The following is a 26,012-nucleotide window of genomic DNA, read 5'->3' as shown; positions in this document are numbered from 1 at the left end:
CGGAAGGCCCCGGCTTCGGGACCGCGATGCCCTCACCTTCTCGGCCGATCACCCGAGTAAGATCGCTCACGGCCTTGCCACCGCCTCAATCCGAGCGCCTTCGCTTGAGCTCGTGGCTCGCTTCCACACGACCTCACCGTAAAGAGAATAACCGTTAGAACAAAATAAAGGGGAGATAGGAAGCTACTCATGTTAAGCGATCGCCAGTAGAAGATGTTTAATATATGCATTACCCCGAGAAGCATCTTGTCAATGTGATAGCTACCGATCGACTAGCCGGTCATGGAGATAGTCTCAAGGCCACCTCTAAACTCGCTGAGCCCGGCTGCTACAGCATAGCCGCCCCGCCACTTGGTGCGGAAAGTGGGCCGGAAAGCGATATAGAAAAATGCTCCTTCCAGGTTTGTTGGAGCTCGCATATTATCGAAAAGGACGAAGCCTATCCTAGATTGGAAAACAAAGGTGCCCCACTCGGCTTGCTTGGGATAGTAGAAGTAGTGGAAGATTTTTGGGGTTAAGGGAATGCCGTTCAGTTTGAACAAAACTACCACTCCGCTCAGCAATCTAATAGAATTGGGAACTACTTGGCCGAGCGGAATGCGGAAATAGTTGCAAACTTCTAAGAAGAATTTGAGGAAAACGTAGTCCGGCCAGGAATTGATCACGAAGAAGACAACAGTGCCGGACGGAGGATCATTAGGCCGATCGGAAGGCGTGGCTAACACTATTTCGTGGTCGGTCGGTAGGTCATATGCTCGAGTAAGTCGCATGGCGTCTTCCTCGTCGAACCGACTTTCCATGTTCGAGTACCAAAGACCCGGAACACCGCCGGTTGACTGCGAGGTACTGGTCATGATCGAAAGGCCAGAATGCAGGATAGAAGAAAATGGTTCAAGCGATGGGAGAAAACCGACTGACAAGGATGATTAACAGAAAGAGGAATGCGTCTGGAGCGAGAAAAAGGATCTTACAAACGCGGGAGATGATCGGAAGTTGCCGAGCGATCGTCGGAAAATCTGAGCACGAAGTCGCCGGCGAAGGGAGGAGTGACAGGAATCTGGAAACGAAGAAGACGAAATGCGGCGGAAACGGAGTCAAGGGTCTTATATCGCCGCCCGGAAACGATCTCCACCGTCCGATCCAGGTCATCGATATCGAGGTTGTCATCGGATCGTCCGTTTCAAACGGCGGCTGTCCCATCGGAAGTGACGCAACCGCCATACTCTGACAAATGCACGGTCGCCACGGGTCAGCCGGTTACTAGCCGCATTTAATGAGCTCCTCTTACCGTGCGCAGAGCACGTGATGGGTAGTATGGGAGAACAATGGACATCGATTCCAAGAAAATACAAGGCACGGACAAAGTATCGCCGAACGGACAGATATCGCCGCTCGGAGGAGCATCCTTATGCATGGCCGAGCGGCCTAAGGCAATGATCATTGTTCGACAGATCGGCGGTCCAGTCAGTCGGACATTGCCTCCTTCGACTAGACTCGATAGGAAGGCAAGTGATCCGGTAGTAAAAATCCGGAATCCCATAAGGAGTCAACGCTGAGGGTAGGTCAAAGGATCTAGTGGTTCACGGAAAAGGCAAGAAGAAAGGGAAATCGATAGTAAAAGGCACCTGGTAGGGACCAGGGTTCCGAAGCCCAAATAAAGCAGTGCGTAAGGACCGAGCGGAAGGAAGTGCCGCCTGGACGGCGCAAAGAATCAAGCTCGTCCGGACGACGTTCATCGCCCGCTCGGCGGGCCGGACACCCCAGTTAGACGGCGGGTAAAAGACGGGGATATCTGCTGACAGCCGTCAAGTCGTATGGCTATGCCATACTTCTAGTCTGACAACGGGTGGTCCTGCCGTCACATCAAAGAACATGCTCGACTGTAGCAGCATGGTGTCAGGTAAGCTCTCTGACAAGTGCATACCATGGTATGGGCTGCTGACACGTACGTGCCTCGGTATACGTGCATCCGTTCCTTCTCCATCCTATATAAGGAGGCTATTACTTCGCCGAAGGTACGCATAATACAAATTTGGCAGCCACTTTCTCCACCACTTACCTGACTTGAGCGTCGAAGGGTCGTCGCCGGGAACCCTTCCCGGCAAGACTTTTGTGCAGGATCGCCGGAGCTTCGTTCGACTAGCCGGAAGTTCACTCCAACGATTGGGAGCGTGCCGCGTGCCCAGTGTCCCTTGGTTCAGCGATTCGGACAGGATCACATTATAAATAGGGAGTGTGCGGAAGAGAGGATGGGTGCGATCATACCAGCACCAATGCACCGGATCCCATCAGAACTCCGAAGTTAAGCGTGCTTGGGCGAGAGCAGTACTAGGATGGGTGACCCCCTGGGAATTCCTCGTGTTGCACCTCTTTTTTTTTCGTGTATTATTTTTTTAAAATTTTTGGTAAAGGAAAATTGCTCGTGTATGTGTATTATCGGTCGATCTGTTTTTTCGCGGGAGGTATCGGACTGTTTGTTCATTCGCCCCGGAAGGCGGTGGCGGCGACTGGTCGGAGGGGTCGCGGCCGGGTGCTTACTCGATTTCGATTGGTTTTATAATTTTTTGTTCTTGTTTTCGATTTTTGTGGTCGGGTGGATTTCGCCGGGGGAAAAGCGGCGGAGGGCTGGTTCGCGCGACGGTCGTTCGCTAATGCATTATAAATAGGGAGCGTGCGAAAGAGAGGATGGGTGCGATCATACCAGCACTAATGCACCGGATCCCATCAGAACTCCGAAGTTAAGCTTGCTTTGGCGAGAGCAGTACTAGGATGGGTGACCCCCTGGGAAGTTCTCGTGTTGCACCTATTTTTTTTTCGTGTATTATTTTTTTAAATTTTTTGGTAAAGGAAAAAGTGCTCGTGTATGTGTATTATCGGTCGATTTGTTTTTTCGCGGGAGGTATCGGACTGTTTGTTCATTCGCCCCGGAAGGCAGTGGCGGCGACTGCTCGGAGGGGTCGCGGCCGGGTGCTAACTCGATTTCGATTTCGATTGGTTTTATTATTTTTGTTCTTGTTTTCGATTTTTGTGGTCGGGTGGATTTCGCCGGGGGAAAAGCGGCGGAGGGCTGGTTCGCGCGACGGTCGTTCGCTAATGCATTATAAATAGGGAGTGTGCGGAAGAGAGGATAGGTGCGATCATACCACCACTAATGCACCGGATCCCATCAGAACTCCGAAGTTTACCGTGCTTGGGCGAGAGCAGTACTAGGATGGGTGACCCCCTGGGAAGTCCTCGTGTTGCACCTATTTTTTTTTCGTGTATTATTTTTTTTTATTTTTTTAAATTTTTTGGTAAAGGAAAAAGTGCTCGTGTATGTGTATTATCGGTCGATCTGTTTTTTCGCGGGAGGTATCGGACTGTTTGTTCATTCGCCCCGGAAGGCGGTGGCGGCGACTGGTCGGAGGGGTCGCGGCCGGGTTCTTACTCGATTTCGATTTCGATTGGTTTTATTATTTTTGTTCTTGTTTTCGATTTTTGTGGTCGGGTGGATTTCGCCGGGGGAAAAGCGGCGGAGGGCTGGTTCGCGCGACGGTTGTTCGCTAATGCATTATAAATAGGGAGTGTGCGGAAGAGAGGATGGGTGCGGTCATACCAGCACTAATGCACCGGATCCCATCAGAACTCCGAAGTTAAGCGAGCTTGGGCGAGAGCAGTACTAGGATGGGTGACCCCCTGGGAAGTCCTCGTGTTGCACCTATTTTTTTTTCGTGTATTATTTTTTTTATTTTTTTAAATTTTTTGGTAAAGGAAAAAGTGCTCGTGTATGTGTATTATCGGTCGATCTGTTTTTTCGCGGGAGGTATCGGACTGTTTGTTCATTCGCCCCGGAAGGCGGTGGCGGCGACTGCTCGGAGGGGTCGCGGCCGGGTGCTTATTCGATTTCGATTTCGATAGGTTTTATTATTTTTGTTCTTGTTTTCGATTTTTGTGGTCGGGTGGATTTCGCCGGGGGAAAAGCGGCGGAGGGCTGGTTCGCGCGACGGTCGTTCGCTAATGCATTATAAATAGGGAGTGTGCGGAAGAGAGGATGGGTGCGATCATACCAGCACTAATGCACCGGATCCCATCAGAACTCCGAAGTTAAGCGAGCTTGGGCGAGAGCAATACTAGGATGGGTGACCCCCTGGGAAGTCCTCGTGTTGCACCTATTTTTTTTTCGTGTATTATTTTTTTTATTTTTTTAAATTTTTTGGTAAAGGAAAAAGTGCTCGTGTATGTGTATTATCGGTCGATCTGTTTTTTCGCGGGAGGTATCGGACTGTTTGTTCATTCGCCCCGGAAGGCGGTGGCGGCGACTGCTCGGAGGTGTCGCGGCCGGGTGCTTACTCGATTTCGATTTCGATAGGTTTTATTATTTTTGTTCTTGTTTTCGATTTTTGTGGTCGGGTGGATTTCGCCGGGGGAAAAGCGGCGGAGGGCTGGTTCGCGCGACGGTCGTTCGCTAATGCATTATAAATAGGGAGTGTGCGGAAGAGAGGATGGGTGCGATCATACCAGCACTAATGCACCGGATCCCATCAGAACTCCGAAGTTAAGCGTGCTTGGGCGAGAGCAGTACTAGGATGGGTGACCCCCTGGGAAGTCCTCGTGTTGCACCTATTTTTTTTTCGTGTATTATTTTTTTTATTTTTTTAAATTTTTTGGTAAAGGAAAAAGTGCTCGTGTATGTGTATTATCGGTCGATCTGTTTTTTCGCGGGAGGTATCGGACTGTTTGTTCATTCGCCCCGGAAGGCGGTGGCGGCGACTGCTCGGAGGGGTCGCGGCCGGGTGCTTACTCGATTTCGATTGGTTTTATTATTTTTGTTCTTGTTTTCGATTTTTGTGGTCGGGTGGATTTCGCCGGGGGAAAAGCGGCGGAGGGCTGGTTCGCGCGACGGTCGTTCGCTAATGCATTATAAATAGGGAGTGTGCGGAAGAGAGGATGGGTGCGATCATACCAGCACTAATGCACCGGATCCCATCAGAACTCCGAAGTTAAGCGTGCTTGGGCGAGAGCAGTACTAGGATGGGTGACCCCCTTGGAAGTCCTCGTGTTGCACCTATTTTTTTTTCGTGTATTATTTTTTTTATTTTTTTAAATTTTTTGGTAAAGGAAAAAGTGCTCATGTATGTGTATTATCGGTCGATCTGTTTTTTCGCGGGAGGTATCAGACTGTTTGTCATTCGCCCCGGAAGGCGGTGGCGGCGACTGCTCGGAGGGGTCGCGGCCGGGTGCTTACTCGATTTCGATTTCGATTGGTTTTATTATTTTTGTTCTTGTTTTCGATTTTTGTGGTCGGGTGGATTTCGCCGGGGGAAAAGCGGCGGAGGGCTGGTTCGCGCGACGGTCGTTCGCTAATGCATTATAAATAGGGAGTGTGCGGAAGAGAGGATAGGTTCGATCATACCAGCACTAATGCACCGGATCCCATCAGAACTCCGAAGTTAAGCGTGCTTGGGCGAGAGTAGTACTAGGATGGGTGACCCCCTGGGAAGTCCTCGTGTTGCACTTATTTTTTTTTCGTGTATTATTTTTTTTATTTTTTTAAATTTTTTGGTAAAGGAAAAAGTGCTCGTGTATGTGTATTATCGGTCGATCTGTTTTTTCGCGGGAGGTATCGGACTGTTTGTTCATTCGCCCCGGATGGCGGTGGCGGCGACTGCTCGGAGGGGTCGCGGCCGGGTGCTTACTCGATTTCGATTTCGATTGGTTTTATTATTTTTGTTCTTGTTTTCGATTTTTGTGGTCGGGTGGATTTCGCCGGGGGAAAAGCGGCGGAGGGCTGGTTCGCGCGACGGTCGTTCGCTAATGCATTATAAATAGGGAGTGTGCGAAAGAGAGGATGGGTGCGATCATACCAGCACTAATGCACCGGATCTCATCAGAACTCCGAAGTTAAGCTTGCTTGGTCGAGAGCAGTACTAGGATGGGTGACCCCCTGGGAAGTCCTCGTGTTGCACCTATTTTTTTTCGTGTATTATTTTTTTTTATTTTTTTAAATTTTTTGGTAAAGGAAAAAGTGCTCGTGTATGTGTATTATCTGTCGATCTGTTTTTTCGCGGGAGGTATCAGACTGTTTGTTCATTCGCCCCGGAAGGCGGTGGCGGCGACTGCTCGGAGGGGTCGCGGCCGGGTGCTTACTCGATTTCGATTTCGATTGGTTTTATTATTTTTGTTCTTGTTTTCGATTTTTGTGGTCGGGTGGATTTCGCCGGGGGAAAAGCGGCGGAGGGCTGGTTCGCGCGACGGTCGTTCGCTAATGCATTATAAATAGGGAGTGTGCGGAAGAGAGGATGGGTGCGATCATACCAGCACTAATGCACCGGATCCCATCAGAACTCCGAAGTTAAGCGTGCTTGGGCGAGCCGATGGGAAGTCCTCGTGTTGCACCTATTTTTTTTCGTGTATTATTTTTTTTATTTTTTTAAATTTTTTGGTAAAGGAAAAAGTGCTCGTGTATGTGTATTATCGGTCGATCTGTTTTTTCGCGGGAGGTATCGGACTGTTTGTTCATTCGCCCCGGAAGGCGGTGGCGGCGACTGCTCGGAGGGGTCGCGGCCGGGTGCTTACTCGATTTCGATTTCGATTGGTTTTATTATTTTTGTTCTTGTTTTCGATTTTTGTGGTCGGGTGGATTTCGCCGGGGGAAAAGCGGCGGAGGGCTGGTTCGCGCGACGGTCGTTCGCTAATACATTATAAATAGGGAGTGTGCGAAAGAGAGGATGTGTGCGATCATACCAACACTAATGCACCGGATCCCATCAGAACTCCGAAGTTAAGCGTGCTTGGGCGAGATCAATACTAGGATGGGTGACCCCTTGGGAAGTCCTTGTGTTGCACCTATTTTTTTTTCGTGTATTATTTTTTTTTATTTTTTTAAAATTTTTTTGTTAAGGAAAAAGTGCTCGTGTATGTGTATTATCGGTCGATCTGTTTTTTCGCGGGAGGTATCAGACTGTTTGTTCATTGGCCCCGGAAGGCGGTGGCGGCGACTGCTCGGAGGGGTCGCGGCCGGGTGCTTACTCGATTTCGATTTCGATTGGTTTTATTATTTTTGTTCTTGTTTTCGATTTTTGTGGTCGGGTGGATTTCGCCGGGGGAAAAGCGGCGGAGGGCTGGTTCGCGCGACGGTCGTTCGCTAATGCATTTTAAATAGGGAGTGTGCGGAAGAGAGGATGGGTGCGATCATACCAGCACTAATGCACCGGATCCCATCAAAACTCCGAAGTTAAGCGTGCTTGGGCGAGAGCAGTACTAGGATGGGTGACCCCCTGGGAAGTCCTCGTGTTGCACCTATTTTTTTTCGTGTATTATTTTTTTTATTTTTTTAAATTTTTTGGTAAAGGAAAAAGTGCTCGTGTATGTGTATTATCGGTCGATCTGTTTTTTTGCGGGAGGTATCGGACTGTTTGTTCATTCGCCCCGGAAGGCGGTGGCGGCGACTGCTCGGAGGGGTCGCGGCCGGGTGCTTACTCGATTTCGATTGGTTTTATTATTTTTGTTCTTGTTTTCGATTTTTGTGGTCGGGTGGATTTCGTCGGGGGAAAAGCGGCGGAGGGCTGGTTCGCGCGACGGTCGTTCGCTAATGCATTATAAATAGGGAGTGTGCGGAAGAGAGAATGAGTCCGATCATACCAGCACTAATGCACCGGATCCCATCAGAACTCCGAAGTTAAGCGTGCTTGGGCGAGAGCAGTACTAGGATGGGTGTCCCCCTGGGAAGTCCTCGTTTTGCACCTATTTTTTTTCGTGTATTATTTTTTTTATTTTTTAAAATTTTTTGGTAAAGGAAAAAGTGCTCGTGTATGTGTATTATCGGTCGATCTGTTTTTTCGCGGGAGGTATCGGACTGTTTGTTCATTCGCCCCGGAAGGCGGTGGCGGCGACTGCTCGGAGGGGTCGCGGCCGGGTGCTTACTCGATTTCGATTGGTTTTATTATTTTTGTTCTTGTTTTCGATTTTTGTGGTCGGGTGGATTTCGCCGGGGGAAAAGTGGCGGAGGGCTGGTTCGTGCGACGGTCGTTCGCTAATGCATTATAAATAGGGAGTGTGCGGAATAGAGGATGGGTGCTATCATACCAGCTCTAATGCACCGGATCCCATCAAAACTCTGAAGTTAAGCGTGCTTGGGCGAGTGCAGTACTAGGATGGGTGACCCCCTGGGAAGTCCTCGTGTTGCACTTATTTTTTTCGTGTATTATTTTTTTAAATTTTTTGGTAAGGGAAAAAGTGCTCGTGTATGTGTATTATCGGTCGATCTGTTTTTTCGCGGGAGTTATCGGACTGTTTGTTCATTCGCCCCGGAAGGCAGTGGCGGCGACTGTTCGGAGGGGTCGCGGCCGGGTGCTTACTCGATTTCGATTTCGATTGGTTTTATTATTTTTGTTCTTATTTTCGATTTTTGTGGTCGGGTGGATTTCGCCGGGGGAAAAGCTGTAATACCCACTAAGCTTGTAAGATAAATGTATGAATGTGAGATTTTGCCTTAGGAAATAATAGGAAGTGAGTTGAACAAAAAAGGAAATAAAAAGAAATAAAAAATGTGCATGCCTTGATGATATGTTAAGTGCTTAAAAATGTGCATGCTTTAAAAATGTGATATGTGGTTAATATATGCTTGCTTTGATGATATGTTAAGTGCTTAAAAATGTGCATGCTTTAAAATGTGATATGTGGTTAAAAATGCATGCCTTGATGATATGTTAAGTGCTTAAAAATGTGCATGCTTTAAAATGTGATATGTGGTTAAAAATGCATGCCTTGATGATATGTTAAGTGCTTAAAAATGTGTATGCTTTAAAAATGTGATATGTGGTTAATATATGCATGCTTTGATGATATGTTAAGTGCTTAAAAATATGCATGCTTTAAAATGTGATATGTGGTTAATATATGCATGCTTTGATGATATGTTAAGTGCTTAAAAATGTGCATGCTTTAGAATGTGATATGTGGTTAATATATGCATGCTTTGATGATATGCTAAGTGTTTAAAAGAATGCATGCTTTATGTTATGATATGTGGTTAAAAATGCATGATCTGATGCTGTAATGTATGCCTAAGTGATGCATACTTTTATGAAGTGATGTATGGCTAAGTGATGCATACTTTTATGACATGATGTATGCCTAAGTGATGCATACTTTTATGATATGATGTGTGCCTAAGTGATGCATGCTTTTATGATACATGATATGTATGACATGTACTTTACTTTATATGTGAGTGGCTTGTACCAAGGGTGTGCTCCATAAGCACCCCGGGGACTAAGGACCTCGTTATGGATGAGCTTCTAAGTGCCCCTAGGACTAAGGGCCTAGTATGTTTGCCTCGTAGGGTTCAAGACTTACTACCTTGGACCTACAAGGTTGCGCGCAATATGTAAGTGGTACATAGCCGGGATCCTCCTTATGTTGAGATTACTTTCAAGTATATATATATAAAAGAAAATGATTTTAAAGATCATGAGACATACACATGTTTTTCGGATACATGTTTTCCAAAATCATATTGCATACACCTTATGATTATGCTATGTTTCATGTTATGCTCTTGATTATGATATGCCATAATAAGGTATGATTATGTTATGTTCATGCTATACCTTATAGACATGTTTCGGCCATGGATTTGTTGATGCATTCTTGATTATGTGCTGATTGTTGGTTTTAGTGAGTAGGAAAGGAACTTACTGAGCCATGAGTGCTCATAGCTTACTTTCCTTGTACCACAGATAAAGGAAAAAGCTGGATGAGTTAGAGTAGCAGCAGGAGGGGCAACGAAGATGTGTGTGGCGGTGGCTAGGCAACTAATTAAGAACCTGCTTAAAGTTTCTTTAAAGAACTATGCATTGGTATTTTATGACTTGTGATACCTAAACATGTGTGGCTTGACATTATGGTTCCACTGGATTTGATGTTATGATTTTGATGCCATGTGATAGTATAGTTCAAAAGAAATTTAAAAGAAAAGTTTTTATTAAAACTATGAAAATTATTTTAAGTCTTCCGCTGTTTTAAAAAGAAAAATTTATACGTAGAGTATCGTAGCCCCGTCCCTTAGGGTAGCAGGGAGGGCAGGCGTTACAAAAGCGGCGGAGGGCTGGTTCGCGCGACGGTCGTTCGCTAATGCATTATAAATAGGGAGTGTGCGAAAGAGAGGATGAGTGCTATCATACCAGCATTAATGCACCGGATCCCATCAGAACTCCGAAGTTAAGCGTGCTTGGGCGAGAGCAGTACTAGGATGGGTTATCCCCTGGGAAGTCCTCGTGTTGCACCTATTTTTTTCGTGTTTTATTTTTTATTTTTTTTAAATTTTTTGGTAAAGGAAAAAGTGCTCGTGTATGTGTATTATCGGTCGATCTGTTTTTTCGCGGGAGGTATCGGACTGTTTGTTCATTCGCCCCGGAAGGCGGTGGCGGCGACTGCTCGGAGGGGTCGCGGCCGGGTGCTTACTCGATTTCGATTGGTTTTATTATTTTTGTTCTTGTTTTCGATTTTTGTGGTCGGGTGGATTTCGCCGGGGGAAAAGCGGCGGAGGGCTGGTTCGCGCGACGGTCGTTCGCTAATGCATTATAAATAGGGAGTGTGCGGAAGAGAGGATGGGTGCTATCATACCAGCACTAATGCACCGGATCCCATCAGAACTCCGAAATTAAGCGTGCTTGGGCGAGAGCAGTACTAGGATGGGTGACCCCCTGGGAAGTCATTGTGTTGCACCTATTTTTTTCGTGTTTTATTTTTTATTTTTTTAAATTTTTCGGTAAAGGAAAAAGTGCTCGTGTATGTGTATTATCGGTCGATCTGTTTTTTCGCGGGAGGTATCAGACTGTTTGTTCATTCGCCCCGGAAGGCGGTGGCGGCGACTGCTCGGAGGGGTCGCGGCCGGGTGCTTACTCGATTTCGATTGGTTTTATTATTTTTGTTCTTGTTTTCGATTTTTGTGGTCGGGTGGATTTCGCCGGGGGAAAAGCGGCGGAGGGCTGGTTCGCGCGACGGTCGTTCGCTAATGCATTATAAATAGGGAGTGTGCGGAAGAGAGGATGGGTGCTATCATACCAGCACTAATGCACCGGATCCCATCATAACTCCGAAGTTAAGCGTGCTTGGGCGAGAGCAGTACTAGGATGGGTTATCCCCTGGGAAGTCCTCGTGTTGCACCTATTTTTTTCATGTTTTATTTTTATTTTTTAAATTTTTTGGTAAAGGAAAAAGTGCTCGTGTATGTGTATTATCGGTCGATCTATTTTTTCGCGGGAGGTATCGGACTGTTATTTACCTTTGTTATTATTTTTGAAGGGATTAGGTTTCTATTTTCTCTTTCGTGCGACAAAAGGGAACACGACGACGAAGAGGGCGACGGGCCGACTGAGGCAACGACGATCTCCACGTCGAATCTCAGGTACTGCTTTGGTTCTTCTCTTCTCTCCGTCCAACCTATTGAGATTGTCTCTCTTACCGCATCCGCCGGCGTCACGTGGTTGCTGCCACTCGCGCGACCAACTCTCACCCCCTGCTCCTGCGACCAGCTCCTTCCCTGCCACTGTGCCGTGCTATGAACAATTTACGGACTGGTTGTGACATTAGCACTTTTATTTGCGAATCCTTTTGTTTAATCCTCAAAATATAAAAAAATCTCTTAGAGACTTTTTTCTTATTAACTCTTAACTTGGAATTTTCTTTTGCTTCTTTGAATTATATTAACACGTTAGCTTAAATAATTTTCTTATGTTTGATTTTTAAAATGCATTAATGCCATTCAACAATTGAATTGCTTTCCTATTCTTTGCTACTAACATATTTATCCTGATTTTGTTTTAATCATGTGATGATATATAGGTGGTTCATTTTCGATTGTTAGAGAAGCCAACAGAAGAACATTTTAGCATAGAGTTGTAAGTGCTCAATCTTTATTATGTGCCATTTGTTTATTGTAATGGGTTTGATGTACATTTGAGCAAAAAAAGGTGGAACCGCCACCCCAGCGGCCCCCTGAGCCCGGCCCCACAGGATTTCAGAGGGAGTAAATCACGGTTAAGCTGGGCGGAATGAGTTTGGTGTACATGATTCAACTCTATGTGGATCTGATAATCCTTTTGCTTTTGTAAAGGTCAAAGATTCATATGATACTGTTGTAGAAAAAGTAGCATACCAACTTGGTCTGGATGATCCATCAAAAATCCGACTTACACTGCATAACTGCTACTCTCAGCAGCCTGAACCTCAACCCATCAAATTTAGAGGGGTGGATCATCTGTCTGACATGCTTGTCCATTTGTCCCTAGTTTACCCTTTTTACCTACTTGATTATTATTATTATTATTATTAGTTTCAGTTTGTGTACTGTATGTTAGAGTCTAATATTTTTGTTTATTACAGAGTTCTGATATACTGTACTATGAAGTACTCGACATACCATTACCTGAACTGCAAGGTTTAAAAACTCTGAAAGTTGCATTTCATCATGCCACTAAGGATGAGGTTGATTTTCTTTTTATTTTACCATTGTTTTTATTTTGTATAGCATTGTCAACTTCAGGCTTGATAACAGATTTCTTTCGTAGAGTTGTCAAAGCAAATTGCTGCAAGCCGAGCGATGTAGTTATTGATGGAGCCATTGATCTTGGACAGGACGAAGAAGTTGCAGAGAATGCTGAAATATATTAGGATTGTTTATTGTATTGTTAATCTTTAATATACATTTTTATTTATTATTGAGTAAAGACTTGTTTTTTTAATTGTATATTTCTATTTCATTTTTATTCTTCATTTATGCTTGATGCATAATCAATTTTTGAGTATTAGTCTGATTTATTTATAATTTAATAATTGATCATCAATATTTTTCTTTTCCAAATTTAGCTTCAAATGTGTAATTGATATTTTTTGGCCTCTGGACTAATATGTTGATTTTTTTCATGATAAGTCATCATGGTTAGACAAAAAAAGAAAGGGACAATCATGTTGAAAAAATTGAATGGTGATCAAGCAAATGTGTAAAAGGTAATATATCTCAAGTGCATCCTTCCACATGTGTAATAGATAAATCGCAACAACAAATGCCAAATAACATATTACATCCAATAGTTCATCATCCACAAACAAGATCCAAGCATCAATCACAAGTTCTACAAGCATCAATATTGCAAGCTCAAACTTTGGTGCTCATTGATGAACAACAAAACTTGCAATCAATTGATCCACCTAATTCACAACCTAGTTTAACCTTGCCAAATTCAAGTTAGTTTATATTGATTTCCGAAGTGTTCAATTATTTTTTAAAGTTCTTGCATTATTTGTCACCTTTCTTTGTTGGTTCTTTTTTACTTATTGTTAATTTATAAGTCTTTTACATTTGTTGAATTTCTAAGAGAAACTAATAATGGAGTGACTAAAAAATGAGGAAGAGGCCCTGCTCAGGGTAATTTATCTCAAGTGCATCCTCCCACACATGTACTAGAGAAACCACAACAACAAAGACCAAATAATATATTACGTCCAATAGTTCATTGTCCACAAACAAGATCCAAGCATCAATCACAAGTTCAACAAGTATCAACATCGCAAGCTCAAGCTTTGGAGCTCATTGATGAACAACAAAATTCACAATCAATTGATCCACCTAATTTATGACCTAGTTTAACCTTGTCAAATTCAGGTTAGTTTATATAGATTTTTAAAGTGTTCAATTATTTTTTAAATTTCTCGTATTATTTATCACCCTTCTTTGTTGGTCTTTTTTTTACTTATTGTAATTTACAAGTCTTTTACGTTTGTTGAATTTATAGGAGAAACTAACAATGAAGTTACTAAAAAGCGAAGAAGAGGCCCTGCTCAAGGGGATTTACAAGTGGGTGAAAAGTTACTAGTTGATTTCAACGAATCATTCCATGCTATTGGACCGAATGCGGGAAATTTAGTAATCAAAAGGTATCTTTACTTTATTTAAATAACTGACTTTTATAATGAATTTTAATAGTTTGGTGTTACGTACATTATTTTTAATTTAGGTTGCAGATAATATTATTTCACATGAACAAAGATTGGATAATCAACAGGTACATTAGTAGTTGTTTTCATAAGAAATTTTTTAGTTTTATTAACAATTTTGGTGATGTAGTAGTGTATATATTTTAAGCTATAGATAAATTTATTTTACAGGTTCAACAACTTGAAAGGCACAAAGATATTGGCAAACACATAAACCATCATTTCTTATTACGAGATGAAAAAGTTTGTTTAACTTGGGGTTGTTTATGTTGTATATATATAGTTGCAAGAAAGAGGATTATGTGTTAGATGATGAGATTTCTTATTGAAAAGTTCTATTTATTGATTTTTTTAACAATATATATTATAAATCATCTTTACCTCTAATAAGAGTTTTTTTTATGTTCAGGATTCTGATGAAGAAGGATTATAGAAGTTATCTCTAGATCACGAGGAGTTGTTCTTTAGACTTTCTTTTGTGTAACTTTCATGTGAATAGTTATTTTTTTATTATCAAATTAATGATAGATATGTAGATATTTCTATTATTGGATGAATGTTGGATGCACTTCAATTAATGATTATAGAATTTTATATTGTGTATATCATTTTTAATTTATAAAAAGAGAGTTTTTCCTTTTGTCTTGAAATGAAAATTTAATAAATTTAATCTAGATTAATTTGTATAAAAAATGTTCTTTTAATATTATTAATTTTTGTCATAATTGTTACATCTAACAAGTTAAAATATTAGGGACAGTAATTTACTGTCTTCACTTCTATTTGAGACAGCACATTACCATATCAATTTAGTGTCTTTAGTTTTTTCACAGGATAAGACATAACATTTGAGACAAAACAAGATCTGTCTTAAATACTTTTGAGACAATTGAACAACTGTCTCATCACCGTCTTAAATAGCATTTGAGACAGTACAACTGTCTCAATATTTTTTTGAGACGCTTGTATTAGGGACGACTACATTACCGTCTCATCACCGTCTCAAAAATATTTTGAGACACTAAATTTATAATTTAAGACATATTTTGTTGTGTCTCAAAAGCCTAGTTTTCTAGTTGTGCTCTTTGCCTTTTTCAATGAACCCTTCTGGTTGCTTCATATGGATATTTTCTTCAAGACTTCCATTAAGGAAAGCTGTCTTGACATCCATTTGCCAAATCTCATAATCCATATGAGCAGCAATGGATAAGAGTATCCGGATAGACTTAAGCATGGCTACCGGTTAAAATGTTTCCTCATAATCGATTCCCTCTTTCTCAGTGTACCCTTTAGCAACAAGCCTAGCTTTGTAGGTTTCTACCTTTCCATCTGTCACTCTTTTCCTTTTGTAGATCCACTTGCATCCAACGGCTTTTACACCATCGGGTGGTTCTACAAGCTCCCAGACCTTATTAGAGTACATAGACTCTATTTCAGAATTCATTGCCTTTTGCCAAGATACTGCATCTATATCTTGGAGTGCTTCGTCATATGTTCGGGGATCAGGTTCATGTTTACCCGGGATCAAGTCCGAAGATTCTCCCAAAAACATGAATCTCTCAGGTTCCCTCACAACTCTCCCACTACGACGAGGCACCGTCTGTGGTTGTGTATCATGTGTGACACGTGTTGCAATCTCTTGTGGTACTTCATCTTATACTGTTGGTACTAAAATAGACGTGTCCTCTCTAAGTTCTTCTAAAACAACTTTACTACTGGGCTTATAATCCATTATATAGTCTTCTTCTAAAAACTGGGCATTGGTGCTAACAATGACCTTCTGATTTTTAGGACTATAAAATAAACCACCTTTCGTTCCACTGGGATAACCCACAAACACGCGAACTTCTGTACGAGATTCTAACTTATCAGCATCTCGTTTCAACACATGTGCTGGACTACCCCAAATCCGAATATGTCTTAGACTGGGTTTTCGCCCATTCCATAATTCTGTGGGAGTAGAAGATACTGATTTAGATGGTACTAAGTTCAGAATGTGCGCTGCTATTTCCAGAGCGTATCCCCAAAACGAATTTGGTAATTCTGAATAACTCATCATCGATCTAACCATCTCCATAAGAGTCCTATTCCTTCGTTCTGCCACACCATTCTGTTGGGGTGTACCAGGTGCAGACAATTGGGATTGAATCCCGGCCTCTGACAAGTAATTCCTAAATTCTCCTAAGAGGTATTCGCCACCACGATCAGACCGTAGTGTCTTGATACTTTTACTTAGTCGTTTTTCCACATCAGCCTTGTACTCTTTGAACTTATCAAAGCACTTGGACTTGCGGCGCATTAGGTAAATGTATCCGTATCTTGAATAATCGTCTATAAAAGAGACAAAATATTCAAAACCACCTCTTGCCTCGATAAACATAGGACCACACAAATCAGAATGAACCAATTCTAACACTTCTTTGGCTCTATACCCCTTGGCCTTAAAAGGCCGCTTGATCATTTTACCTTCTAAGCAAGATTCACAAGTTGGAAAATTTTCCAACTCTAATGAACCTAAGAGTCCATCGGCTATAAGCCTTTGAATCCTACTTAAGTTAATATGACCAAGCCTTAGATGCCAAAGATATGCTTAGTTCATTTCCGAAGGTTCTTTTCTCTTATTTGAGTTAGAAGATGTGTTATTAATTTCCATATTTTGCTTTGTGGGAGAAATTGGATTTAAAGTATATAAATTGCCAATCAATGCACCAGAATAGATAATCACTTTATTTCTCTTAATAACCACATCGTTACTAAAGGAAACTGAATATCCATCCAAAAACAGCTTAGAAACTGAAATTAAATTCTTTCTAAAATTGGGTACATAAAGACAATTTCTTAAAACCAAATTTCTATTCCTATTAAAAGATAAGTAGACGTCTCCCACTGCAACAGCCGCCACCTTAGTAGCATTGCCCATGTAGACGGTAATCTCTCCTTCAGTTAGTCGTCGGGTTTCCTGGAACCCCTGCAAGGAATTGCAGACATGATCAGTGGCTCCCGTATCTACACACCAGGTGCTGGTAGATAACACCGCTAAACATGTTTCAACAACTAGAGCATGAGATATACCTTTGTTGTTTTGATTCCTACGAGGACAGTCCGCCTTCCAATGCCCTGACTGCTTGCAAATGAAGCACTTGTAGGATCGAAAAGAATTTAGATATCTCCACAATGACATGATATTGTCCATTTTGGGCCTAAGCCCTCATGGTTTTTGCTCTTGGGCTCTACCCAAAAGGCCTCATGTCAATGGAGATATCTTTCTCTTATAAACCCATGATCTTTTCCATGTGTTTTCAATATGGGACTATGTTTGCAACCTTGCAACCCCAACAATCCCCCCCTCAAACAAAGGACCATGGGCTTCCCACGTCCGATCCTTGACCCACCAGGTCTTCCTGCCCCTCGGTCTACCCGACCTACTAGGACTTCCTGCCCCTCGGTCTACCCGACCTACTAGGACTTCCTTGTCTAGCCGCAACTAGGACTTCCTGCCCCTCGGCGGTTAAACCTTCTAGCAGTCCGGGCTCTGATATCAATTGTAGGATCGAAAAGAATTTAGATATCTCCACAATGACATGATATTGTCCACTTTGGGCCTAAGCCCTCATGGTTTTTGCTCTTGGGCTCTACCCAAAAGGCCTCATGTCAATGGAGATATCTTTCTCTTATAAACCCATGATCTTTTCCATGTGTTTTCAATATGGGACTATGTTTGCAACCTTGTAACCCCAACAACACTTGCCCTTCGACTTCTTCATTCCAGCTTTAGGACCTGTACTCTGAGATTTATTCACTTTCTTTGCTGAGCCAACTTGTTTCTTCTTCTTCTTCTTCTTTCCTTTCGGTTTAGAAGTAGAACCATTTTCAGCATAATGAATATGAGAATTATGACGGAACAAACCTTCTGCTGCCTGAAGTTCTGTCAGTAGTTCCGCCAATGAATATACCCTTTTATTCATGTTGTAATTCAGGCGGAATTGCTCAAAACTTCTAGGTAGCGTTTGGAGGATCATATCGATCTGGGTTTCCCCATCAATTTCTCCTCCAAGAATTTGTATTTCATTTAGATAAGCCATCATCTTTAGGATATGATCCCTCACGGGAGTACCCTCTTGTATGGTGGCCGTCATTATCTTTCTCATGACTTCTTGCCTTGAGGCCCGGTCCTGGTGACCAAAGAGTTCCTTGAGATTGTTCATAATATCATAAGCTGTTGGTAAATCTTGATGCTGATGTTGCAATACATTTGACATTGAAGCCAAAATGTAACACCGCGCCATCTCATCTGCTTTTACCCATTTCCTATGATACTCAATCTCCTCTTGGGTAGATTCACCATTGGGTGTATCAGGGAAAGGTTCAGTCAGTACAGACTTATAGCTTTCAGCAGTAAGAACAATGTCCAGGTTCCTTTTCCAATCTATGTAGTTAGGACCAGTAAGTCTGTTCTCTTTTAGTATGATGGCTAGTGGGTTGAAAGTCATCCTAAGAATCACAAATAACTTTTGGTCAGAACTCTAAATTTAGAATAATATTGATTCCTCAAACAATACTATTTTAAATTAACCAACACCTCAAAATACCGTGAATTTTGTATGCCACGATAGTGTGGACGTATACAAATTCAACATTTGTAAAAGGAGGGTTTAACCCATTAATTTTATTATCTTGTCAACCTAACTTTTTGACAAATAAAATTAATAGTTGGTTTCCTTTGGTCGCACGAATAATAACAGTGACTCCGATGGGGAGGATACTATTAGACATGCCTAAGTGTATACCATTACTTGACACTAAGTCCATTAATAAGATTGTGCCCCTTCCGATGGGGAAGATCACACGCTCTTAATTAACTTCCTATAGTCATCCAAAATGGAAGTTTGTTCTAGTGATCCACAAACAAGCTCATCCGATATGGAGGAAGGCACTCAGAGCCAACGCGCAAGCTTGTTTGCATTACTTACAAACCAGTAATGGAGACCATGTAATTTATTTAAAATCCCTCTCCCACTTAGTTATTTAAAGTGAGAAATTTTGACTATGCTAGTCTACTAAACATGTATAATAACATGAACACATAGCACAATATAAAAGTAATAAATAGAAAAACTAATTTTCAACTATTATGGCTTTTATCTATTGTTGTCCTCCGTGTGTCGCCAACCCTAGCTGCTGCCATCTTTGGCCACTGCCACCGGGTCTAGTTGTCGCATCCATCTTGCTTCTTGTTCCGCTGCGCCTCTGGTCCTCAAAAGGTTCCACGCCTTGCAAGATTCGATCCGCGACAAAAATAGAATTTTACATTTTTCGATCCTATATTCCTCGAAGGAATGTACATGTAAGCTAGATCGAACATAAAATAAAATTTACATCCATCGATCCTATATTCCATAAAAGGAATGTACATGTAACTAGATCAAAAATAAAATCCTAATAAAACTAAATACAGCTCCTACTGTATTTTATAATACAATCATGCACACACAATAAATGCCCTTGACATGTCCAAGGGTTCAATCACACACATAATAACTATAAGCCATAATAGTTGGATCCTGCATCCACAAAGTTAGCACATCCTACTATTAACCTGCCTAAATTATGTATGACATGTGCATAATTAAACTAATACCAAATACACAGATGCAAAACCCTAGCTCTGATACCAATTGTTGGTTGCTACTCGGAAAACCTAATGGTTCTACTGTACAAAAATTTTGTACAAAGGTCTGAACATTTTCCTAGCTACCATGTGTTCTTTTAAATTAAAATTGCATCACCTGCGGAACTTAACACGTTTGATCCAAAGTTTAATTTATTTGTTCTTTTAGGTTTAGACTTGGGATCTCCTGCGGAACTTAACACGTTCGATCCAAATCACCTAGGTTATTAATTCCATTAAATATTAATTTCCAAAATTGACTTCCAGGACTGCATGGCGAGGCACATGACATTCTTGGATATGAGAACAACCACCACCGCATAGACAAAGCCTTTTAAGGAAAGCTAATATTTAATTTCCTTAAATAACTTTAGGTCAATCGAAAAGAACAATCAAATCACAAGGAAAAGAAAAACAAAAGAACACAACATCGAAAACAAATTCGAAATACTAGAATCGCATGCCTCTTGTATTTGGTATTTTTTACATGAAGATAAAACTAGTATGATGCGGAAATTAAATACTAGTATACCTTTTTTTTTGCAAGCAAAAAACCTCTAGGTCTTCTACCGTATTCTTCTTCTAACCTTGGACGTTGTGTGGGCAACGATCTTCCGAGATGAGAAACCACCAAAGCACCTTTTTCTCCTTTCTTCAAGTTTCGGCCAAGCACTATGCTTCCAAAAGATGAAGATCTTTTTCCACCAACCAAGCTCCAAGGGATGTAAGCTTTCTCTCCTTCTTCTCCAAGCTAAAATCCGGCCACCACTTGATCTCCAAGGAGGAAGAGAGGTTCAGCCACAAGATGGAGAGAAGAGAAAGGAAGGAGGCTGGCCACACCAAGGAAGAAAAGAGGGAGAAAATAATAGAGGTTGTTCACTTTGAAGGCTCCCAAAACCCCCTCTTTTATAATCCTTAGCTTTGGCAAATAAGGAAATTTAATTACAATAAAATTTCCTTAACTTTCCTTGACATGAATTAATTAATAAAAATTAAACAAAATTTCCTAATCCCTCATGTCATGGCCGGCCACCTCATGGAGAGCAAACAAGACAATTTTCAATCAACAATTAAAATTCCTTATTTGTCTTCGGAAATTAAAAAAAAAATAAAATTTCCCTTTAAAATCCCTTCATGGTTGATAAAAAGAAATTTCTATAATTTTAATTTTTCAACATGTGAATAATTTACAAAGAGAAAAAATAAAATATTTTTCCAATCTACAAATAAGGAAAGAGATTTAAACTCTTTCTTTAATCTTTTGTAGAATCTTATAAAAGAGATATTTTAATTTTTAATCTCTCCAATAAATTATATATTTGACATAAGAAAAATTTAAAATTAATTTTTTTTTTAATTTAATAGGGCCGGCCACCTAAGCTTGGGTTCAAGCTAGGGCGGGCCACCCATGAACCAATGGTTTGGCCGGCCCTAGCTTGATCCACAAGCTAGCTTGGCCGGCCCCTACACCATGGGTATGAAGGTGGGTATAGTACTCTATAAATAAGAGGCTACGATAGAGACTGAGAGGAGGAATTGGTTTTGGTCTCCCGATAAAATTAAGCATCCCGTGTTCGCCCCGAACGCACAACTTAATTTTATCAATAATAATTCATTCCACTAGAGAACTATTATTGAACTACCGCACCAATCCCAAATTACATTTTTGGGCTCCTTCTTATTATGAGTGTGTTAGTCTCCCTGTGTTTAAGATGTCGAATGTCCACTAATTAAGTGAGTTACTAACAATTCATTTAATTAATATCTTAGTCCAAGAATAGTACCACTCAACCTTATCGTCATGTCGAACCCAACACAGGGTTTAACATGACAATCCTTATGAGCTCTTCTTGGGGACATTATCAACCTAGATCACTAGGACACAGTTTCCTTCTATAATCAACAACACACACTATAAGTGATATCATTTCTCAACTTATCGAGCTTATTGATTCATCAAACTAAATCTCACCCATTGATAAATTAAAGAAATAAATATCAAATATATGTGCTTGTTATTATATTAGGATTAAGAGCACACACTTCCATAATAACTGAGGTCTTTATTCCTTTATAAAGTCAGTATAAAAGAAAACGACCTCTGATGGTCCTACTCAATACACTCTAAGTGTACTAGTGTAATTATATAGTTAAGATAAACTAATACCTAATTACACTACGACCTTCCAATGGTTTGTTCCTTTCTATTTTGGTCGTGAGCTACTGTTTATAATTTATAAGGTACTGATAACATTATCTTTTGTATGTGACACCACATACTATGTTATCTATAATATAAATTAATTGAATAACTACAAACAAATATAGATAATTTGACCAAATGTGATTCTTTATTCAAATAAATGTTTACAAAAGCTTAGGTTTTCAGTATGCACTCTAACAGTAGAGAACTCCAGGGGTCTCCGTCTCCGATCTACATAACTCTTCTGACGATCCCGCGCCTCTGACATCCTCCGTCTGATAGTACGGACCAACTCTGCCTCCTACTGAGCTCTATGAGGTCCCAACAGCTGGGCCTCCCCAACCTCATCCCAGTGAGTGGGTGTCCGACAAGGCCTACCATACAACGCTTCAAACGGTGCCATCTGGATAGCCGAATGAAAACCGTTGTTGTAGGCGAACTCTACCAATGGCAAGTGCCCTCCCAACTGCCCCCAAAAATCTAATACACAAGACCTCAGTAAGTATTCTAGAGTCTGAATGGTTTGCTCTGACTGTCCATCTGTCTGCGGTTGGAAAGCGGTACTGAAACAGAGCTGGGTGCCCAAGGCCTGCTGCAGACTATGCCAGAAACGAGATGTGAACCGTGGATCTCTATCCGAAATGATACTCAAAGAAACACCATGTAATATGATGATCTCCCGACAATACAGATCTGCCAATCGATCCAGGGAATCAGTCTTCCGAATCGCTAAAAAGTGTGCGGATTTGGTTAATCGATCAACGATTACCCAAATCGCGTCATGGCCTCGTCGTGTCCTCGGCAAACCCACCACAAAGTCCATGGTAATATGTTCCCATTCCACTCAGGAATAGGAATCAGCTGAAGTAAGCCGGTAGGTCTCTGGTGCTCGGCCTTCACCTGATGACAGACAAGACATCTAGCTACAAATTCCGTGATGTCTTTCTTCATACTGTTCCACCAATAAGAACGCCTCAAATCTCGGTACATAAGGGTACCGTCGGAGTGGATCGCAAATCGAGAGCGATGAGCCTCCTGAAGTAGATCCTACAAGACTGGGTGAGACTGAGGTACGCATAATCTGCCTCGGAAGTATATAATACCCACATCATCTCGGGTGAACTCTGTCCGCTGCCGAAAAGCTATCTGGCTGCTAATGTACTGTAAATGCTGATCTCCGGCCTGAGCCTCTCGGATCCTCATCCTGACCGACGACTAAGAAACCATGGTAACCAGAATACACTGCTCTGTCCGTCCCTGCTCCTCAAGGCCTAACTCGGAGAAACCCTGAATCAAATCCGTGACCACAACTTGGTGGCATGCTAAAGTCCCTCTGAACTCCGGCTAAGTGCATCGGCAACCACATTAGCTTTTCCCGGATGATAGCTAATGGTACAATCATAATCCTTCAGGAACTCCATCCATCTCCTCTGTCGGAGATTAAGTTTCTTCTGGGTGTAAACATATTTGAGACTCTTATGATCCGTAAGAATCTCAAAGGTAATACCGTACAGATGATGCCGCCAAATCTTCAAAGCAAAGATGATGGCGGCTAGCTCCAAATCATGTACTGGGTAGTTCTTCTCATGCTCCTTAAACTGCTAAGAAGCATAGGAGACTACCTTGCTGTGTTGCATCAAAACAGCTCCCAAACCCTGTAGAGAAGCGTCGGTGTAGAGTACGAATCCGTTCTCTCCAGAAGTCAAAGCCAAAACTGGAGCCGACACTAATCTCCGCTTCAGCTTCTGAAAGCTGGTCTCATAGGCTTCTGACCAAGTGAACTTCACGCCTTTTTTTGTCATGCGTGTCAGTGACATAGCTAGACGGAAGAAACTCTCGACGAAAGGTCTGTAATATCCTGCCAGTCCTAGAAAATTACGGATCTCCTGAACTGATTTCGGCTGCTCCCAACTGGTGACAGCCTCGATTTTTTGATGGTCTACTGAAATACATCGGCTAGAGACCACGTGCCCCAGAAAACTGACTGAAGATAGCCAGAAGGCACACTTGCTGAACTTCGCATATAGCTGATGTCGTCGAAGAGTCTCCAAGACTATGCGAAGATGCTGTGCATGTTCCTCCTCAGAACGCGAGTAGATCAATATGTCGTCGACGAAAACAACAACGAACTGATCTAGATACTCCATAAATAGGCGGTTAATCAAATCCATAAATACCGCTGGAGCATCGGTAAGCCCAAATGGCATTATCAAAAGCTCATAATGTCTGTACAACAAACATTCTCAACCAGAGATCCCCGATAACAAGTCTGAAATCTGATCACTAACTATAAATCACCAATTAGTACACACCCAACACACTCATAACACAGGTATAAATCAGTGTGATACCTCCAACAATACATACCGAACCTGTGTGCATAAATCAATGTAGGTATAATCGACAATACACCTCAAACAACACTCACCTAACATATATACACCTATGCCAAGAGTATAATCAATGTAATACTTCCAACCAATCATAATAGACACGAGTGTACATACAGAACAAATATAATCAACAAGATACCTCCCATAATACACCAAACACATGTACACATACCATAACACAGATTTAATCGACATGTTACCTTCAACAATATAATCAGACACGTACACCTAACTACATAGCTATAATTCACAAGGAACCTACAATCACCATATCGGAACATGTATACAAATACTACCTGCAAATGGACAATCTACCACAGGACTCCTACAACACATAACAATCATATGTACACGCAACATAGATATGAATAATCAGCATATATAACCCAATCAAACTGACATTCCCTATGCTACCTTCTAAGTTATCCAACTAGGTACATACAGTCAAAAATTAAAGTCCACATGGAATAGGATACATCGATCCTCTATAGACTGACCCAAACCGACAATGGTATACGGCTAATTCAGTCTTTTCCATGTTAGTACAAAATATGTACTCAAATGTGCTCTAGATACCTAACTAAGCACAAATAACCCAAAGATTCAAACCTCTAAAAATAGAATATGACAATCCCCTACTGATCGGATCAACAAAACTAAATCGGTCATCTACTAACTAATCAAGAATACATTAATCCTCCACAAGCAACTAAGGTATATCAATCCACAACTACCCAAATCAACAAGTGTAAATCAGACTTCTTCTGACCGATGTAATAAGAGTAAATCAATTATCTACTGATGAAATTAACTAAGATAAAAAATGGTATTCTACTGGCTAAGTCAACATGAATATGTAGATACTATCCACTGCCCAGCTAATAATAGCAGAGCGATTATGTGCCTCCATTTCCTAACCAACTAGTAGTAATAGAAGCTAAAATTACTGGTGGTATGATATGAAAAATCACCAGAGACTATAATCCTTGATCTCTATTAAGGTCGACCATGATCAGTGACTAACCCATCATATGTAATAAGTGCTACAACAACCAGACAGGTACTAAATAAAAAGTGCTAATACATGTCATAAACTATAATAGTCAACGGTGCATATACTAACAAAAAGGTAGGATAACAGTATGCCAACATACCTCCTATAGCTTAGAGATGTCCTGCCGCTGCCAGGTCCCAAAACCCGAAAAGTCACATCTAGAAAACTAAAACATGAAATTCGAAACACGGGATATAAGACTCGTAAACCGAGCTCTGATACCAATACCAATAAATTGATATCAGATAAATCTCGAAAATCCAGAACACATAGCAAGTATCGTAAACCTGGCTCTGATACCACTAAATTGGTATCAGATACTCTCGAAAATCCATAACACAAAAAACAACAAGTATCGCCAACCTGGCTCTGATACCAAATAAATTGTCACGCCCCGGGGGAGTCCTTGTCTGAAAAAATTTTGACAGCATCTCCCCTGTACAAGTGAGAATCTGAAACTTTTCTACATCCATAGTCATACACGGCCAACACGGCCGGAACATATGTATATAACAATAAATAAATAAGCAAACAATCACACCATCCACGCAGTTAAATAGTGAACTAGAACAAATGATAAGTAAACATCTCAAATCATCCTACTCAACTACACTCATAAAGTACAAAATCGATATCCTATTCAACTACACTCATGAAGCACAAAAACTCAACGACACAAATAAAGTCAACTTACCTCTTCTGCCGTCCAGGCAGGCA

The 26,012-nt window shown here is 41.6% G+C and overlaps 1 long non-coding RNA gene, 16 other non-coding genes and 1 pseudogene across 17 annotated transcripts; all 18 read left to right on the top strand.

The window, feature by feature from the left end:
* Nucleotides 1-2,251: 2,251 nt before the first annotated feature.
* Nucleotides 2,252-2,370, top strand: LOC122018203. Its single transcript, XR_006121634.1, has one exon. It is a non-coding gene; the product is annotated as a 5S ribosomal RNA (ribosomal RNA).
* Nucleotides 2,371-2,687: 317 nt separating this feature from the next.
* LOC122018362 lies at nt 2,688-2,806 on the top strand. The gene has a single exon (XR_006121771.1). It is a non-coding gene; the product is annotated as a 5S ribosomal RNA (ribosomal RNA).
* A 323-nt stretch (nt 2,807-3,129) lies between these two features.
* On the top strand, nt 3,130-3,248 carry LOC122018370. Its single transcript, XR_006121778.1, has one exon. It is a non-coding gene; the product is annotated as a 5S ribosomal RNA (ribosomal RNA).
* A 333-nt stretch (nt 3,249-3,581) lies between these two features.
* Nucleotides 3,582-3,700, top strand: LOC122018321. Its single transcript, XR_006121736.1, has one exon. It is a non-coding gene; the product is annotated as a 5S ribosomal RNA (ribosomal RNA).
* A 332-nt stretch (nt 3,701-4,032) lies between these two features.
* LOC122018350 lies at nt 4,033-4,151 on the top strand. The gene has a single exon (XR_006121761.1). It is a non-coding gene; the product is annotated as a 5S ribosomal RNA (ribosomal RNA).
* Nucleotides 4,152-4,483: 332 nt separating this feature from the next.
* Nucleotides 4,484-4,602, top strand: LOC122018011. Its single transcript, XR_006121523.1, has one exon. It is a non-coding gene; the product is annotated as a 5S ribosomal RNA (ribosomal RNA).
* A 326-nt stretch (nt 4,603-4,928) lies between these two features.
* Nucleotides 4,929-5,047, top strand: LOC122018251. The gene has a single exon (XR_006121679.1). It is a non-coding gene; the product is annotated as a 5S ribosomal RNA (ribosomal RNA).
* Nucleotides 5,048-5,378: 331 nt separating this feature from the next.
* On the top strand, nt 5,379-5,497 carry LOC122018275. Its single transcript, XR_006121700.1, has one exon. It is a non-coding gene; the product is annotated as a 5S ribosomal RNA (ribosomal RNA).
* Nucleotides 5,498-5,829: 332 nt separating this feature from the next.
* LOC122018364 lies at nt 5,830-5,948 on the top strand. Its single transcript, XR_006121773.1, has one exon. It is a non-coding gene; the product is annotated as a 5S ribosomal RNA (ribosomal RNA).
* A 332-nt stretch (nt 5,949-6,280) lies between these two features.
* On the top strand, nt 6,281-6,378 carry LOC122018094 (annotated as a pseudogene).
* A 331-nt stretch (nt 6,379-6,709) lies between these two features.
* On the top strand, nt 6,710-6,828 carry LOC122018015. Its single transcript, XR_006121527.1, has one exon. It is a non-coding gene; the product is annotated as a 5S ribosomal RNA (ribosomal RNA).
* Nucleotides 6,829-7,162: 334 nt separating this feature from the next.
* Nucleotides 7,163-7,281, top strand: LOC122018298. The gene has a single exon (XR_006121717.1). It is a non-coding gene; the product is annotated as a 5S ribosomal RNA (ribosomal RNA).
* Nucleotides 7,282-7,606: 325 nt separating this feature from the next.
* Nucleotides 7,607-7,725, top strand: LOC122018012. Its single transcript, XR_006121524.1, has one exon. It is a non-coding gene; the product is annotated as a 5S ribosomal RNA (ribosomal RNA).
* Nucleotides 7,726-8,050: 325 nt separating this feature from the next.
* Nucleotides 8,051-8,169, top strand: LOC122018026. Its single transcript, XR_006121537.1, has one exon. It is a non-coding gene; the product is annotated as a 5S ribosomal RNA (ribosomal RNA).
* A 1,980-nt stretch (nt 8,170-10,149) lies between these two features.
* Nucleotides 10,150-10,268, top strand: LOC122018371. The gene has a single exon (XR_006121779.1). It is a non-coding gene; the product is annotated as a 5S ribosomal RNA (ribosomal RNA).
* A 323-nt stretch (nt 10,269-10,591) lies between these two features.
* LOC122018021 lies at nt 10,592-10,710 on the top strand. The gene has a single exon (XR_006121533.1). It is a non-coding gene; the product is annotated as a 5S ribosomal RNA (ribosomal RNA).
* A 322-nt stretch (nt 10,711-11,032) lies between these two features.
* LOC122018023 lies at nt 11,033-11,151 on the top strand. The gene has a single exon (XR_006121535.1). It is a non-coding gene; the product is annotated as a 5S ribosomal RNA (ribosomal RNA).
* A 983-nt stretch (nt 11,152-12,134) lies between these two features.
* On the top strand, nt 12,135-12,456 carry LOC122013427. Its single transcript, XR_006120576.1, has 2 exons — nt 12,135-12,271; nt 12,367-12,456. It is a non-coding gene; the product is annotated as an uncharacterized LOC122013427 (long non-coding RNA).
* Nucleotides 12,457-26,012: the final 13,556 nt, after the last annotated feature.

Source organism: Zingiber officinale, chromosome 8B, assembly GCF_018446385.1.
Source record: "Zingiber officinale cultivar Zhangliang chromosome 8B, Zo_v1.1, whole genome shotgun sequence".
Classification (NCBI taxonomy): Eukaryota; Viridiplantae; Streptophyta; class Magnoliopsida; order Zingiberales; family Zingiberaceae; genus Zingiber; species Zingiber officinale.
The sequence above is the reverse complement of the archived record's forward strand: the minus strand, read 5'-3'. Positions and strand labels throughout refer to the sequence as shown.